Source organism: Nicotiana sylvestris, chromosome 8, assembly GCF_000393655.2.
Source record: "Nicotiana sylvestris chromosome 8, ASM39365v2, whole genome shotgun sequence".
In the NCBI taxonomy this organism is placed as follows: domain Eukaryota; kingdom Viridiplantae; phylum Streptophyta; class Magnoliopsida; order Solanales; family Solanaceae; genus Nicotiana; species Nicotiana sylvestris.
In genome coordinates, this window is record NC_091064.1 from 99,266,711 (window position 1) to 99,282,903 (window position 16,193).

General features: G+C 39.5%; 1 long non-coding RNA gene across 1 annotated transcript; it reads right to left on the reverse strand.

Moving 5' to 3' along the window:
• Positions 1–2,850: 2,850 nt before the first annotated feature.
• LOC104240176 (uncharacterized) lies at positions 2,851–7,450 on the reverse strand. The gene is made up of 2 exons (XR_714355.2): positions 6,968–7,450; positions 2,851–3,982 (listed from the first exon to the last, which is right to left on the reverse strand). It is a non-coding gene; the product is annotated as an uncharacterized lncRNA (long non-coding RNA).
• Between the last annotated feature and the right edge of the window lie 8,743 nt (positions 7,451–16,193).

Sequence of the window (16,193 nt, forward strand, 5' to 3'; positions counted from 1 at the left end):
TTCATGAGATCCATAAAAGCTGCTGGGGCATTTGTTAGCCCGAACGACATCACCAAGAACTCAAAGTGCCCGTATCTTGTCCGGAAGGCCGTCTTTGGAATATCCTTCTCCTTAACCCTCACCTGATGATACCCTGAACGTAAATCAATCTTGGAGAAATACTTGGCACCCTGGAGTTGGTCAAACAGGTCATCAATTCTTGGAAGTGGATACTTGTTCTTTATAGTAAACTTATTCAACTGTCAATAGTCGATACACATCCGTAATGACCCGTCTTTCTTCCGCACGAATAGGACTGGTGCACCCCAAGGTGAAGTGCTAGGCCTAATGAAGCCCTTATCCAGCAAGTCCTTCAACTGCACCTTCAACTCTCGCAACTCTGTCGGGGTCATTCTGTATGGAGGGATAGAGATCGGTTGAGTGTCAGGAAACACATCAATGCTAAACTCAATCTCCCTTTCAGGAGGAAGGCCTAGGAGTTCATCTGGGAAAATATCTGGGAATTCGTTGACCACGGGGATTGATTGTAAAGTAGGCGGTTTCGCCACCGCATCACTAACGCGAACGAAATGATAAATGTAACCTTTTGAGATCATTTTCCTTGCCTTAAGATAGGAAATAAACCTACCTTTTGGTGTAGCAATGTTACCTTTCCATTCAACGATGGGTTCACCAGGAAATTGAAACCTAACCATCTTCGTACGACAGTCAACATTTGCATAGCATGAGGCCAACCAGTCCATTCCCATTATCACATCAAAATCAACCATTTCTAACTCAAATAAATTTGCCGAGGTTTGACGACTACAAATCATCATAGTGCAACCTCTATATACCCTTCTAGCAATCACAGAATCTCCTATCGGAGTAGATACCGCAAGGGGTTTACTTATCAATTCAGGTTCAATGCCAAACTTATTAGCCACAAAGGGTGTAACATATGATAATGTAGATCCCGGATCAATCAGCGCATATACATCATAAGAAAACACAGATATAATACCTGTAACAACATCTGGAGACGACTCGAGATCCTGTCGACCTACTAGAGCATAGGTTCGATTTTGAGCACCACTCGAACTCGGCACTGCACCTCTACCCCTACCACGACCTGTCGACTGCTGAAAACCCCGTGCTGGAGGTCGAACTGATGAGGAAGAACCAGACACAGATCCAGTCGGCTGAGCCATACCATCACCTCCTCTATTAGGACAATCCCGCATCATATGGCCAGGCTGCCCGCACGAATAGCATGCATCAGAACCTCGACGACACAGTCCAAAGTGGGCCTTGCCGCACTGATCACAATGTGGTGTTGGGGGTCTCATCTGACTAGTATCCCTGTGATGTTGCGAGCCAGATGCCCGCGAACTCTGACCTGGACCAGAATAGGATCGATCATATCGAGGCCTCTGAAACTGTGGAGGAGCACTAGCTAACCTGGTGTCCCGTCCCTTGCATGTTCTTTAAAGACTGTTTTATGCTTTTTAGCTTCCCGAATATCTCATCTCGCCCTTCTTTTCCTGTAACCTTTTCATTTTCAGCATGAAGCTCATCCCGAGGTCTCTCCTTGTGGGCAACCTTTGAGAGGTAATATTGGGCATCATGAGCTTTGAGTGGGTATTCATTGTTGGGAATCATTGTTGGGAATGACGGATATGACAGGAGGACAATTTTGGGGAGAGGTAATTAGAAGATGAGTGATGGAGCTACTAGGGTGGTTGGGAAAGCGGTGATAAATGGGTGGATCTTGAGAGTATGGAGGATCATCTGGCACTATGACCGGAGTTTGGGTAAGGGTAGCATCTAAGAAGCTAGGAGGTGGCGGGGATGGTGCCTTCCCAGTCATCCAGGCCTGATAGATGTCCATCATGTGTTGTCTTAACATCCTTACCTCATCAGTCAAACCAGTGTCCTGTTCAACCAACGGCTTTCGGGCACCGTTATCAACCAACCCAATTTTATTGTTTTCCGCCATTGCCTTTTGACTTTATGTTGTGGAGAGGAGTTACTACTTTGAGAACCACAAACCAACCACATTTCTGCTATGAATATATCAAAAAGAATAAAATAGAGTCATCCCGTTAGCGTTAGGGCATTTAACAACAAAAATATCACATTGCGTGCAATGCACCTAGTAACAATTAATGGTTCTAGAATGACTTCGAGGGTCATAAGGTCACTTGGCATCATCCCAATTTGTCCATTTGAATCTTCTCTTTTCTTTTCTTTCCTCGCACTTCTTAGCTCGCTCATTTTCTTTCCCCTTTTTTCTTTCTGATTATCGCTCTTTTTCTTCCTTCTCATTTTTCACATCCTATAATTTCACCATCTTTTTTCTTCTTTGTTTCCCTTTTTTTCTTTTTCTTTTCTTTTTCTTTTTCTTTTGGTAAATAAAAAAATAATTTGATCGAACCTTATGTAGGTTGTCTACGTATCATGACGCCGCATGAATCAGATCTTTGCGTAGTTCGGGAAAATCAGAAATAAAGTAAACAAACTAATGTTCTCTTTTTTTCTTTTTCTTTTTCTTTTTTTACCTTAATGACTACTCTGATGAGAAAAAAGAAATAAAAGAAACAAATCCTTTTTTTTTAATTTTTTTTAGACTTAATGTTCTATAACTTATTCCAAACTCAAGCTTAACGAGCATATTTTTTCTTCCTTTTTTTTAAACAAATACTCTATGGGAAATTATTAAGGACAAAACCCTAGAAGAAAAAAAAATTCTTTATTATTTTTTTAGTTAGAAGTGTGCTTTTCATAAATAAAAATAAGTAAATAGAAGTGTGCTCTCTCTAACAGTTTAAGCGAGTATCCGATCAAAGTAAATTATTATAATAAAAATAAGTCACACACTTCAAAATTTCAAATGCACAAATTCTTTAGGTTCTGTTTCTTTTTGGCATGCGAGTATCCAATCAACTATTCTGTCATTACATACTTGAAAAGACTTGATTCTCACATACAATCAACTAATTCTGTGTCTAACTCCTGAAACCATAAAATTGTAGCTTGGGCAGAAAGAACTTAGAAATGTGTATGATGCACTAGCTAAATCTAGCAGGGCTCTCATCAAACATGGATTCTGCTGGTGTTTTAGCTGTGATATCGATGTGTCCTCATCGTTTAGCCAAACTGCATCTGCTGAAAAATAAATAGGAATTTTTTTGGACAAATTCATCCCAATATCTATCAAGTAACAAACAAAGTTCCTAATACTTCAGGCAATATTTTGTCCGCATACCCCCTCCTCCCTTGAGCCGCTGGAGTTATCACAACAATCGCTAGGGGATATAAAATAGAGCTATTCCAAGAGTAAATACAGGCATGAGCACCTTGGCTGCCAACAAGGCATCGATGAAATTGTAGACTAATGCATGTGGGTTAAGCAAGTTGTCTGGTGGATTAGCGTGTACAAGCCAGAAGATCACGTGGATTGGAACACAACTTTCAGATTGTATCCAACATGGTCACACCTTGAAGCCTTGGAGAACAAAGCACTGTTATATTACTTCTATTTATTACAAGCATATTCAAAGTGCAACTTGAGGGATCTCTCAATAACAGAAGGTTTCCTTACCCCACGACCCAAGTCTTAGCATGTTCTTCTGCTTCCGGCAAGGAGAATCAAGTAAGTAGTCAGCAGCTTCAACCAGAATAACCAAATAGTGCAGACAAAGTGCAGCTGAACAATGCAGAATTTGCTTTCAAAAAGATACTCAAAACTTGAATTTCAGTAGTGTATTGTTGGCATATAACCTGGAGCAATGCAGTTGAGTTAACTGAAGCTAAAACTTGTGCAAAACTCCCTCAACTGTTCAGAAAAACTGTCGTAACATCAATCCCCCCAAAAAACGAACATCTTCACTATTGAACAGAAACTGAACAATACAGGACTGCGGGCAGCAAGCACAAAATCTTTTACAGCAACAGGAAACTAGCAGCAAACCTTCAACTTCTATCAGCAGATTCTAACCAACTGGACAATAGTTTATGGAACAAGAGCACTCAATTCAACAAGGAGAATATTTTAGAAGTAAAAACCAGATTTCAACTATCACTGCTGAACTCAAGCACAATCTCAACTAACACAAATTTTCGGCAGACTTAGCTTACTATATGCTCAACCAAATCATAATTCAAGCTACTCAATCTCTAGTCCAACTGAATCCCCTCAATTAAACTCAATGACAACAACAACTATTTGAAACTGTTGGTAACAAGTTCAAACTAGGGGAATTTCAGCTATCAATTTACTCTAAAAACTTCAATGCAGGATTTACTTTCAAACATGGCCCCATAAATAGCTCATAGATTGAATTAAAATCACAAAACAATGCTCCCACAATCAAGGACTGATCCCAACAGAACATTCATCAGCATATAAGCAGTTTGACAAGAGAATTTCAACTTGAACTCTAAATATTTCAACAGTAGAGTCCAACAACACAACTCAGTTCACACTATTCCCAACAAGCAACTCCTGAATTTGGCTAAGATCCCGCAAAGCCAAGAACCTAAGATTTACTAGGAAGACCAGACCCTATGCGGGTTGCCTACGTATCACGCCCCAAAAGACGAGAATCAGGTATGCATAGTTCAGGCAAATTGGATACGGGCGAGAATTAAAAAAAACACAACTAATTTAGAGAAAACATATTTTTTGTCTTTTGTTTTTGAAAAATGATGAAACATGTAAACCCTTTTGGATTTTCTTTTTCTGATTTTTTTTTTGAACAAAATAATGGGAAAGTGCAAAATCTTTTTGGATTTTTCCATTTTCATTTTTTGGTCTTTTCTTAAAAATAAAATGTGAAAGAAAAACATAACTGGGCCCTACTTGCTTTATTTTTTACACTTCACCCTCTTTTTTCTCATTTATCCTCAAACCTCATTGGTCACCCAAATGACCTCGTTTACCCTTGAAAATTGCAACATGTAGCACATAAGATGCAACAGGATAGTCTTTTGTTCTTTGGGTACACCTGCCCTAGACGGACTCAACCCCTGTGTTGAGTCCCCAAAGTCAAATGCACGTGATGCAAACAAGCATTCCTACTAGGGATCCGGCATGAGGCTGAGTTATTCTAAGTTTAAAACTTGGATATATTGTTCTAGACCTGGCTTACCCGAGCGGACAACTTGAGCCGAGGGGGGCTGCGTACTGGTAACCAAAAGATCATCCGGCTTTGCAACTTGTCCGAACCTCGTTCTATTTGGGATATGACACAAACAAAAAGAAGTCACGACCAACGTGCACTCCTCGGGAGAGAGAAGAGAGGGGTTTCGTAACAGTTCATATACAGTTCGGATAATATCAAAGCGGTAAAAGCAACATTTAGCATATTAGGCCCAAACATGTAATAAAATCAGATAATAAATAAAGTCAACTACAACAATTATTCTAAGCTCGAATTCTTGAACCCTGAACCAGAGGTCGTGGGTTCGATCGCCAGAGCTGTCACACCTCCTTTTTACCTACACCCCCAGAAGGGTATATAAGGGAGTTTTTCCAATTTAAGTGACAATCGAAATGAGATTATTTATTTAAAGATTCAGAGTAGCCACTTGGGATAATTTATAGTGTCCCAAGTCACCGGTTTCAAATCCCGAATCGAGGAAAGATTGACTCTGTTTTACGTCCGCGAACACAGAAATTCGGGTAAGGAATTCTGTTAACCCGGGAGAAGATGTCATGCATTCCCGGATTCCGTGGTTCTAGCACGGTCGCTCAACTGTTATATTTGGCCTATTTACTTGATTTTAATACATGTTTTAGCCTATGGTTCAATTTTAACCTTATAGCCGCTTTTATTCATTTTTAGGAAGATTGCAACGTCATTTAAAATACGTCTTGATCCACATCACATAAATGCACTCGCAGTCCGCAACATATTTTATCTAACGTTATTGAGATTTGGATTTGGGTCACATAAATGCGCACCCGACTTTAGGAAGGTAAATTTTAAAATACGCACCTAAAATGAACTACGCATTTTTAAACTTTGCGAGGGCCATGAAAATTCAACTAAATGGCATGCCCCGATTTCTAGGATTAAAGTTAGTTAAATGAGGGCCACGAATTTTGAGATTTTATTTGGCATAGCACACCTCAAATAATTTCCTACATTAGATAGTTAGTTAGTTTACTCCTACCAATTTACGACATCAAACTGTTCCAGCCACTTTGATTTGCAGCCTTAACCACTCATTAACTAAACAATCATTTGCAAAAATATTCAGCTTTACACTAAGACAGAGACATTTATACGAGAATAACCACTTTTCACGTTGTTGAGCCTTACGCTTGAGATATAAAATTCCAGTAGCTAAATGACATTTATCATAGCACTACAAAGCCCAGATTTTAACACATGAACTAGATTAAACCATCTAAAGCAAACTTGCATACTTAATAAACAAATACCATATTTAGCATTCAATTGCAAATGATTTACTTCAAGTAAACATGCTAGAATCAGTGGATTAACCTCATAGATCCATTCTCATCTATACATTCAAAGAAGCACCTCAAACATACCCAAGTAATATCTAAACAAGCTTAAAAGCTTCATCAATTGCTATTCGAATTTGCTTTGCAAGAGTCCGAAGATTAGCTCCAGCACACATTGCTTCTCGACTTCCTCAAATCAATTAACAATTACAACAAATCTCCGATTAACAATTACCACAAACCTAACCACAGAGTGTTCAACGATATGATACTTTTACTGTTAACGAGCTTAGTTCAAGTAAATAAAAATCAGCTTGGAAAGCAATTTCAATTTTGATACCTTCAACTCAAAACAAAGAACCCCAATTAGATATTTGACAGCAAAAAACAAAACTCCATAGATCTGATGGACGAACACAAGGAATCCGAAAAACTGAACATATTCATAGAGTCAATAATCCAAATATTCATCTATATTCAAAAGAGGATCCCGGGTAAATATATACATACCTAAACACCGAAAATAAACTGGAGATAACCAACACAATTCTGAAATATAAGGCAAAATCCAGCAGCAGAAACAGAGACAAACCAGCGACCAAATGAGTTCAACTCGACGGCAACGGACAACGATTCAATCCGCCAAATTTCTTAACTAGTGCCTGAATCGGAAGCTCTAAACCCAAATGTCACTTGACATTCCAGAAAAATTGAAGTAAAAAATAAGTAGAAGTGTGAATAGCTTTCAAATCCTCCTTTGTTTCTGTTTTGGTTTGTATTTGAAACTCTCTTTTGAATTTTCAAAGCTGGGCTTGAATTTTGGACATGAATCGATGGCACCTGTATGTGGGGAGTAGCAAGAACTCTTGGGTCTGCTCATCTGTCCAGAAAAGATGAAGAGCTCTCCATTTCATCTTTTCTTGTGCGCCGCTTGGGTCTGATCAAAGAGAGTGTGTCTAGGTTTTTATTTTAGGAGTTAACATTATTATATAGGGGTAGGAATTAGGTTAGGTTAAATGGGAAAAGGGTATGAGCTCAATGTTTTTGTGCTTTTGAAGGAATTTGGGTCATGAATTTGGGCTAGTTAACTTTAGGGTAGGAAGATTAAATCAAAACTCCTTTTTTTCATTTTTCTTTTCCTTTGATTTTAAAAATCCTAAAATCAAAAACCTAGATTATCTAAAAATGTGAAATTAAGCTAATTAACTAATTATAAAAAATACTTACTCCTAAATTAAAAGAGAAAAAATCAATAAAAGTGTAAAAAATGAAGCATTTTTTTTGTGATTTTCAAATTTTTTTTATAAAACAAGTAACTACCGATTAGTCCTAAAAATGTACAAAATGAAGCCTAAATGCCATGAGTAATATTTTTGGTATTTTTCATGATTTAAATAAAATAAATGTGCACAGACAAATGCAAGCAATTAACAAAAAATGCTACAAAAATCCACGAAATTGCAAACAATGGGAAAGATTTATTTTGTTGAATTTATGGGAATAATTCATATAGGGCAAAAATCACGTGCTCACAGAACTCACACTTCGAAAACTTAGCATACAATTGACTATCCCTCAAAGTCTGAAGAACTGATCTAAGATGATGCTCGTAGTCCTCCCAGTTGCAGGAATATATCAAAATATCATCAATGAAGACTATCACGAACGAATCCAAGTAAGGCATGAACACTCGGTTCATCAAATCCATAAAAGCTGCTGGGGAATTTGTCAACCTGAATGACATCACCAAGAACTCATAATGCCCGTACCAAGTGTGGAAAGCTGTCTTAGGGACATCGAATGCCCTAATCCTCAACTGATGGTAGCCAGATCTCAAATCAATCTTCGAAAATACCTTGTCACCCTGAAGCTGATCAAACAAATCATCGATCCTCGGCAATGGATACTTATTCTTGATTGTAACTTTGTTCAACTGCCGGTAATCAATACGCATTCTCATCGATCCATCCTTCTTCTTAACAAACAACACCGGCGCACCCTAAGGCGAAACACTGGGTTTAATGAAACGATTCTCAAGCAAGTCTTGCAACTGCTCCTTCAACTCTTTCAACTCAGGCGGAGCCATACGATATGGCGGGATAGAAATGGACTGAGTATCCGAAGCCAAATCAATACAGAAGTCAATATCCTTGTCGGGTGGCATACCCGGTAGGTCTGAAGGAAATACCTCAGGGAACTCACGAACAACAGGAACAGAATCAATAGAAGGAACCTCGGCACTAGAATCACGAACATATGCCAAATAGGCCAAACACTCCTTCTCGACCATACACTGAGCCTTCACATAGGAGATAACACTACGGGTAGAATGATTAGGAGTCTCTCTCCACTCTAAACGAGGTAAACCCGACAAGGCTAAGGTCACAATCTTGGCATGACAGTCCAAGATAGCGTGGTAAGGTGATAACAATCCATCCCCAATATGACATCGAAATCAACCATGTCTAGAAGCAATAAATCTACACGAGTCTCAAGACCCCCAATCCCCACAATACAAGAACGATGGACTTGATCTACCACAATATAATCACCCACCGGTATAGACACATAAACAGGAGCACTCAAAGAATCACTAGGCATGACCAGATACGGTGTAAAATAAGATGACACATAGGAGTATGTAGACCCTGGATCAAATAAAACTGAAGCATCTCGGTCACAAACTAGAACAGTACATGTGATAACTGCATTGGAAACCTCAGCCTCAGGCCTGGCTGGAAGAGCATAACATCGAGGTTGGGCCCCACCACCCTGGACTACATCTTTGGGACGGCCTGCAGCTGGCTAGCCTCCACCTCTAGAGGTTTAAGCTCCACCTCTAACACCTCTACCTCTACCTCTAGCACCTCAATCCCCACCTCTAGTTGGCTGGACGGGCTGTGGAACACCAGGTGCCTGAACTATAGCACGGGAATTCTGCTGCTGTGACTGAGTACCCACCAATCTCGGACAAGCCCTCCGGATATGACCATACTCACCACACTCAAAGCATCCACCTAAATGATGCGGTTGAGGAAACTAAGACTGACTCTGGCGACCTGAATGACCACCCCGAAAACTCTGGAGCGGCGGTGCACTGATAGAGGCTGGTGGTGCACTATAGGACTGCTGATCAGAATACTGCATCTGAGAACTACGGCCACCTGAAGCACCATGAGAAACCTAAAGTGTTGACTGAAAGGGCCTAGCAGGATAGCCTCTACCATATGAATCCCTGCCTCCAGACGAGGTACCACTGAATCTGCCTGAATGACGAGGCCTCTTGTCCGACCCATGACCACCTCCCTGCGACAGAACCATCTCCACTCTCCTGGCCACATTGGCCGCCTCCTGGAAAGAAATCTCACTCCCTGTCTCCCTATCCATCTGAATACGAATCGGCTGTAAGTCCATCAATAAACCTCCTCATCCTCCCTCTCTCGGTGGGAAGTATAATAAGAGCATGATAAGCCAAATCGATGAATCTGGTCTCATACTGGGTAACAGTCATAAAACCCTGCTGGAGACACTCAAACTGCCTCCGATAGGCCTCTCGCTAAGTGATGGGGAGAAACTTCTCCAGAAATAGCTGAGTAAAATGCTCCCAAGTCAAAGTTGGTGATCCGGTTGGTCTAGCCAAGCAATAATCTCTCCACCAAGTCTTAGCGGATCCAGACAAACGAAAAGTAGCAAAATCGACCCCATTGGTCTCTACTATCCCCATGTTCCTGAGAACCTCACGACAGTTGTCTAGATAATCCTGAGGATCCTCAGAAGATGCACCGCTGAAAGTAGTAGTGAAGAGCTTGGTGAACCTGTCCAATCTCCACAAAGCATCAGTAGACATAACTTCTCCATCACCGGTCTGAGCTACCACACCCGGCTGAACTGCTCCAACTAGCTGAGCTGCTGGAGTCTGAAACTGGGGAGTCATCTGCTCCGGAGTGCGAGAAGCAGGAGTCTGGGCTCCTCCTCCAGTGTGAGAGATGGCTGGTACTACAGGAAGCAAGTCTGCCCAGGTGACACTCTCCAAAAGGCCCACTAGACGGACCAGAGCATCCTGGAGTACCGAGGTAGCAATAAACCCCTCTAGGACCTGAGCTGGGCCCACCGAAACTTTCTGGGCCGGAACCTCATCATCAAAGTCAACCTGAGGCTCCGCCGCTGGTACTGGTGCTCTGGGCTGAGCTCTGCCCCTGCCTCGGCCTCTAGCACGGCCTCGGCCTCACCCTCTACCCCTCGTGGGAGCTGCTGCTGGGGGCTCTGGCTGCTGATCGGTGGATGAGGAAGCGCGTGTTCTCGCCATCTGCGAAAGATCAGAGTAGAAATTCAATTAGCATTGAGAAACCAAGCCGCCCGACAAGAAAGAATAAATGTGAAGTTTTTCCTAACTCTGTAGCCTCTGGGGGATAAATACAGACGTCTCTGTACCGATCCCTCAGATTCTACTAAGCTTGTCCGTGAATTGTGAGACCTATGTAACCTAGAGCTCTGATACCAACTTGTCACGACCCGAATTTCCCACCCTCGGGAGTCATGATGGCGCCTACTCGTGGAAGCTAGGCAAGCTGCGCAATAAAGAATCACTAACTCTTTTATTTTAGCCCTTTTTAATAATTTTGATTAACAGGTAATCAACATTTAATATTAACGATAAATAGAACAAGCGGAAGACCTAAACTGATAAAATAACCAAAACCAGTACTACAATGTCAACATACTCTTCTACCCGGAATCCGATGTCACAATATCTTGGATTGTCTATGAGTACTACATACAAGTGTCTGAAAAGAAAATACAATCTGTCCCGGAAACAAGTGAAAACAGAACACATAATAAGATAGAAGAGAAAGCCGGGTCTGCGGATGCCTGCAGGACTACCTCGGGATCTCTAGCTGGACTAAAGACAGCCACCCAAATTGTCACGCCCCGAACCTGGGGAAGCATGGCTGACACTCGGTGCCGAGCTGCCCCAAGCGAACCACTCTGTAACTTATTCTTTCTGTGTTCATGATGGGCGAACATGGCCACAACTCACAATGCATAACTATACGTGGTCACACACTGTATCAATGAACCATCTTTTTTAAAACATGAATATATTTGGGCCGTCAAGATCTCTGACATACTGTACAAAATGAATGTCTGTCTATAAAGCCTCTACGATTATTTGATATCAAATGGGATAGGGTATCGGCCAACCTATAAGTATGTAGTAAAACTATGATATGATGACATAAGTATGTAGTAAAACTTGCAAATATCCTAGTTTCATGACAAAACATTTTCCTTGATCACCCTTGTTCCAGCCTTTACGGAAACTAGCATCCAATTTATTAATTCTTTGTTAAAAGACAAGGAACTTGAACAGATGAAAGCCTAAAGATCTAAGTTACCCTACAAAAACCTTTCTCAATCTTTAAACTTTAAAGAACTTGATTTGTGCTTGGACCTACTCTACCTTAAATTAGAGCTTATACTTAAGCAAAGCCTTCTGCTAATTCTCTTGCATACTATTCATCTTTTAACCAAGGCCAGTGTATTTCTCGTTGAAATCTTTACGTAGTCAAAATGCAAAGTTTATCCATTCAGTAAATAAACAATAAGAGAGTGTGTGAATATATCTTGTTGTATTCTCTAACCAAGTGACACCTTTCCATGTACTATATGAGTCACTTAGTGGCCTTTTGACCAGTTTATGGGCTGCCACATTAATGGTGGAGAAATTTTAAATCTTTATCCAACTTATTAGTTAATTAGGTAATGTCTCGTTATTCGATAATTTAACCAATTACCCTCATAATTAAGAATTATTTCAAATTACTTAAAATACTACTCAGTTTTAATACATTTTATATAACTTACTATCATGGTCATATGGTGCCGTGTAAAATAAATACATATACTATTATTTCATTAAAATATTCATGTAAATACATATATTTTTCTCAATTTTTAATTTTCCTAATTTCATATAAAGAGTACAAATTTTCTTACACTTAATTCTTAAAATGGTAAAAAGATAACCTTCTTTTCTTGTGAGAAAATAATTTTTATCTTTACAATAAAGAAATTCTTTTTGTACTATAAATTCTTAAAACGGAGAAAGGATAACTTTTCTTATGATAAAATACTATATACTCTTATAATAAATAAAACTTCATTTATAAACTCTCACATGTCATGTATATAATTTAAAACTTACCACAATAGTATAAAATCGTATCTATTAACTTTTATCGAAAATAGTTTATTTCAAGGAAAATACATATCAAGCCGATATATAGTAGTTCCGAAATTCTTCAAACTTACAGGGTCTTATATCAATATCTTCATGTATAACCTTAATCCCTTCTAACTCATATATTATTATTTCGACGAATCCTAAAGTTAAGGTACGGGATGCAACACAAATGCTACTGTCCAAAAGTTGCTCCGGGATCTACACATAGTGCAGAGTGTAGCATCAGCACAATCGAACTCATGTGCTGGTAAGTGCCTAGCCTAACCTCGGCGAAGTAGTGACGAGGCTAGGACCAGACTACCAAATAAACCTATGCAGTTATATAATATACAACAGAATATAAACCAGAAATAAATAAGTAAAGATAGGAGGGGGGTACATGCCGCGGGGGTATATCAATATCAATAGTAAATCAAGAAAAAGGCATAAGGACAACTTAGAATTTACAACAAAACAATAAGGAACTTGTGACCAATCTATAAACACTTTATATCATCAATTGTTGCGGCGTGCAACCCGATCCCAACACATAACAACATTGTTGCGGCGTCCAACCCGATCCAATTATATCATTATTGCAGCGTGCAACCCGATCCACATATAATATTATTGCGGCGTGCAACCCAATACAAATATATCATTGTTGCGGCGCGCAGCCCGATCCACATATACAATCAACAACAATAATAACAAGAGTCCCAGCAAGGGATCAATGAAGAACTACACTATCCCGATAAGGGACTCGACAGTATAAGTAACTACGTCCCGGCAAGGGCAAAACAACTATAACTAGACTTGTTCCAACATCTAACTACCTCAGCTAACACCAATACTCAGTCACAAGTAATTCCCACAAGAATAATCATAATCCTTGCTCAATACAGAGAATCATCAACTTAAGCATCTGTAGTATTATTTAAGAACACAATAATTTCAATTTAAGACTCACGGTCAAGCTCAACACCAACGTATAGACACTCGTCACCATGCCTATACGTCGTACTCAATAAGAAACAAGTAGCAAATAGGACACAACTCATAATCCCTCAAGCTAAGGTTAGACCAAACACTTACCTCGAACTTCCACGGCCAACTCAAGCCTCAAACACCGCTTTTCCTTTTGAATTTGGCTCCAAATCAATTGTATCTAGACATAATCAACTTAATAACATCAATAAATGCTAAACAATCCAATTCCAATGCTTAATTATAGTTTTCCCATCATTCTTCCTAAAAAGTCAAAAATTGACGGCCCGCTTGGTCAAAACACGAGGTTCGAACCAAAATCCGATTACCCATTCACCCACGAGCCCGAATATATAATTAGTTCCAAAATTCGTCCCCAAAACGAGGTCTAAATAACAATTATACAAAAAGCCCTAACTCTATCCAAATCCCTAATTTTCTACCCTTAAGAACATGATTTAAGCCTAGAAATCTAATGGGTGTTAATAGAAATTGAAGAAAATGAGTCTAAGATTACATACCTATGGACTGGTGGTGAAATTATCTTTCAAAAATTGCCCAATTTGGAGTTGAGAAGAAGAAGTTATGAAATTTTTTGTTTAATCCCGAGTGTGCTGTTTTCTGTTTAAAAATCGCTGGGCAGACCTTCATCGCGTTCGCGATGGGTCTGCTGCATTCGCGAAGAGCAGCCTTCCTCAGACTTATGCGATCACGAGTCCTCTTACGCGTTCGTGAAGGGTTGGGCCCCCTGACCTTCGCGTTCGCGAGCCTGTGCACGCGTTCGCGTAGAGGAACATTTACTTCCCTGACCAGCCCCCTATTTACGCTACGTGTTCGCGGGATGTGGGTCGCGTTCGCATAGAGCAACCCCCTAGTGCTCCACGTTCGCGATCCTTACCTCGCGTTCGCATTGAACAAAATCCACCCCTTCCATTTAACCTTTCGCGATCGCGAAGCACAGAAGGTCTGTGCATCAGAACAGCTGTTTCTGCAATTTTTCACAAGTTCTAAACCTTCCGAAACCTATCCGAAACTCACCCGAGCCCTCCGGGCTCCAAACCAAACATGCATACTAACTCAACAATATCATATGAACTTATCCGTGCGATCAAATCGCAAAAATAACGAATTTAGCATAAAAATCTACGAAATTCTTCAAACTTTCAAAGAATGGATTTTCACAACTACGGGTCCGAATCACCTCAAACGACTTCCATTTCTTACCAAATTTCACAAACTCATCTTATTTCACAGATAAGGCCTGTACCGTGCTCCTGAGCTAGAATACGGGCCCGATACTATTAAATTCTAAATGCATTTCATTTTCAAAACTCATAGAAATTTTCAGAAAATAATTTTCTTTAAAAATTCATTTCTCGGGCTTGGGACCTCGGAATTCTATTCCGGGCCTACGTCCAAGTCCCATATTTTTCCACGGACCCTTCGGGACCGTCAAATCACGGGTTCGGGTCCGTTTACCTAAAACATTGACCGAAGTCAACTTAAATGCATTTTTAGTCAAAATTTCAACAATTTTCACAGATCTTTACATAATAGCTTTCCGGCTACGTGCCCGGACTGCGCAAGCAAATCGAGGTGATGTTGAAAGAGGGTTTTAAGGCCTCAAAATGCAGAATTTATTTTAAAAACAAGTGATGACTTTTTGGATCATCAAAGCAGGAGGAGGGGCTTGTAGCATTTGCATTTTTAAAGTTGCTGATTTTTAAATAACCACTATAAGAAATAGATAAAAGATCAACTTACTTGAAGTAGTCAAATTGCGGGGGGGGGGGGGGGGGCATTTGCGTGCATTAAGTAGGAATTAAACCTATAAATTCGTCAATTATGAGTTGGGCAAGTCAACTTTTGAGTTTCTCACCGACATATAAAAGAATTTGAGTTCCAAACGGGTTTGAATTATGTTAATTTGTTTGCTCTCCGTTTCCTCAAATTTTTACTTGGATTGGTAACAGTCACTTTTCAGTATCAATAATTCAGATTTAATTAATTAAAGTTAGATCTTGACCATGATTAAAATTATAGATATTTCTAATTCAATTTTTGATTTTTTGCATTTGCTCCTGCAGAACTACACCGACGGGTTTTTTCGTGAAATTTTTGAATAGAATGAATATGGGTTTAAAACAGAATAATAAAATATGAACAATCAATCTAAAACGGATGAATAAATTTCAAAACCATATATGCTTGTGTCAGTGTCACTTTGGCTAAAATCAATATAAGGTGGGTTCGGTTCATTGATTGATAATCCTATATTGGCTTAAAAAATGGTTGAGTTTTATAGTTTTTATTCTTTGACTTCAAATATTATATGCCACATCATTATATTATTATTATTATTATTATCGACAATACACTCCCCGGCTAAGAGTATATTAGGTGTGATATAGCAATAGTGCATAATTTTTTTGTTATAAAATTTTAAAAATGACTTTGTTACCTCATTTTCATTACAGCTTGTTTGGATATATACTACTAGAAATTCAGCAAAAAACGATCAAGAAA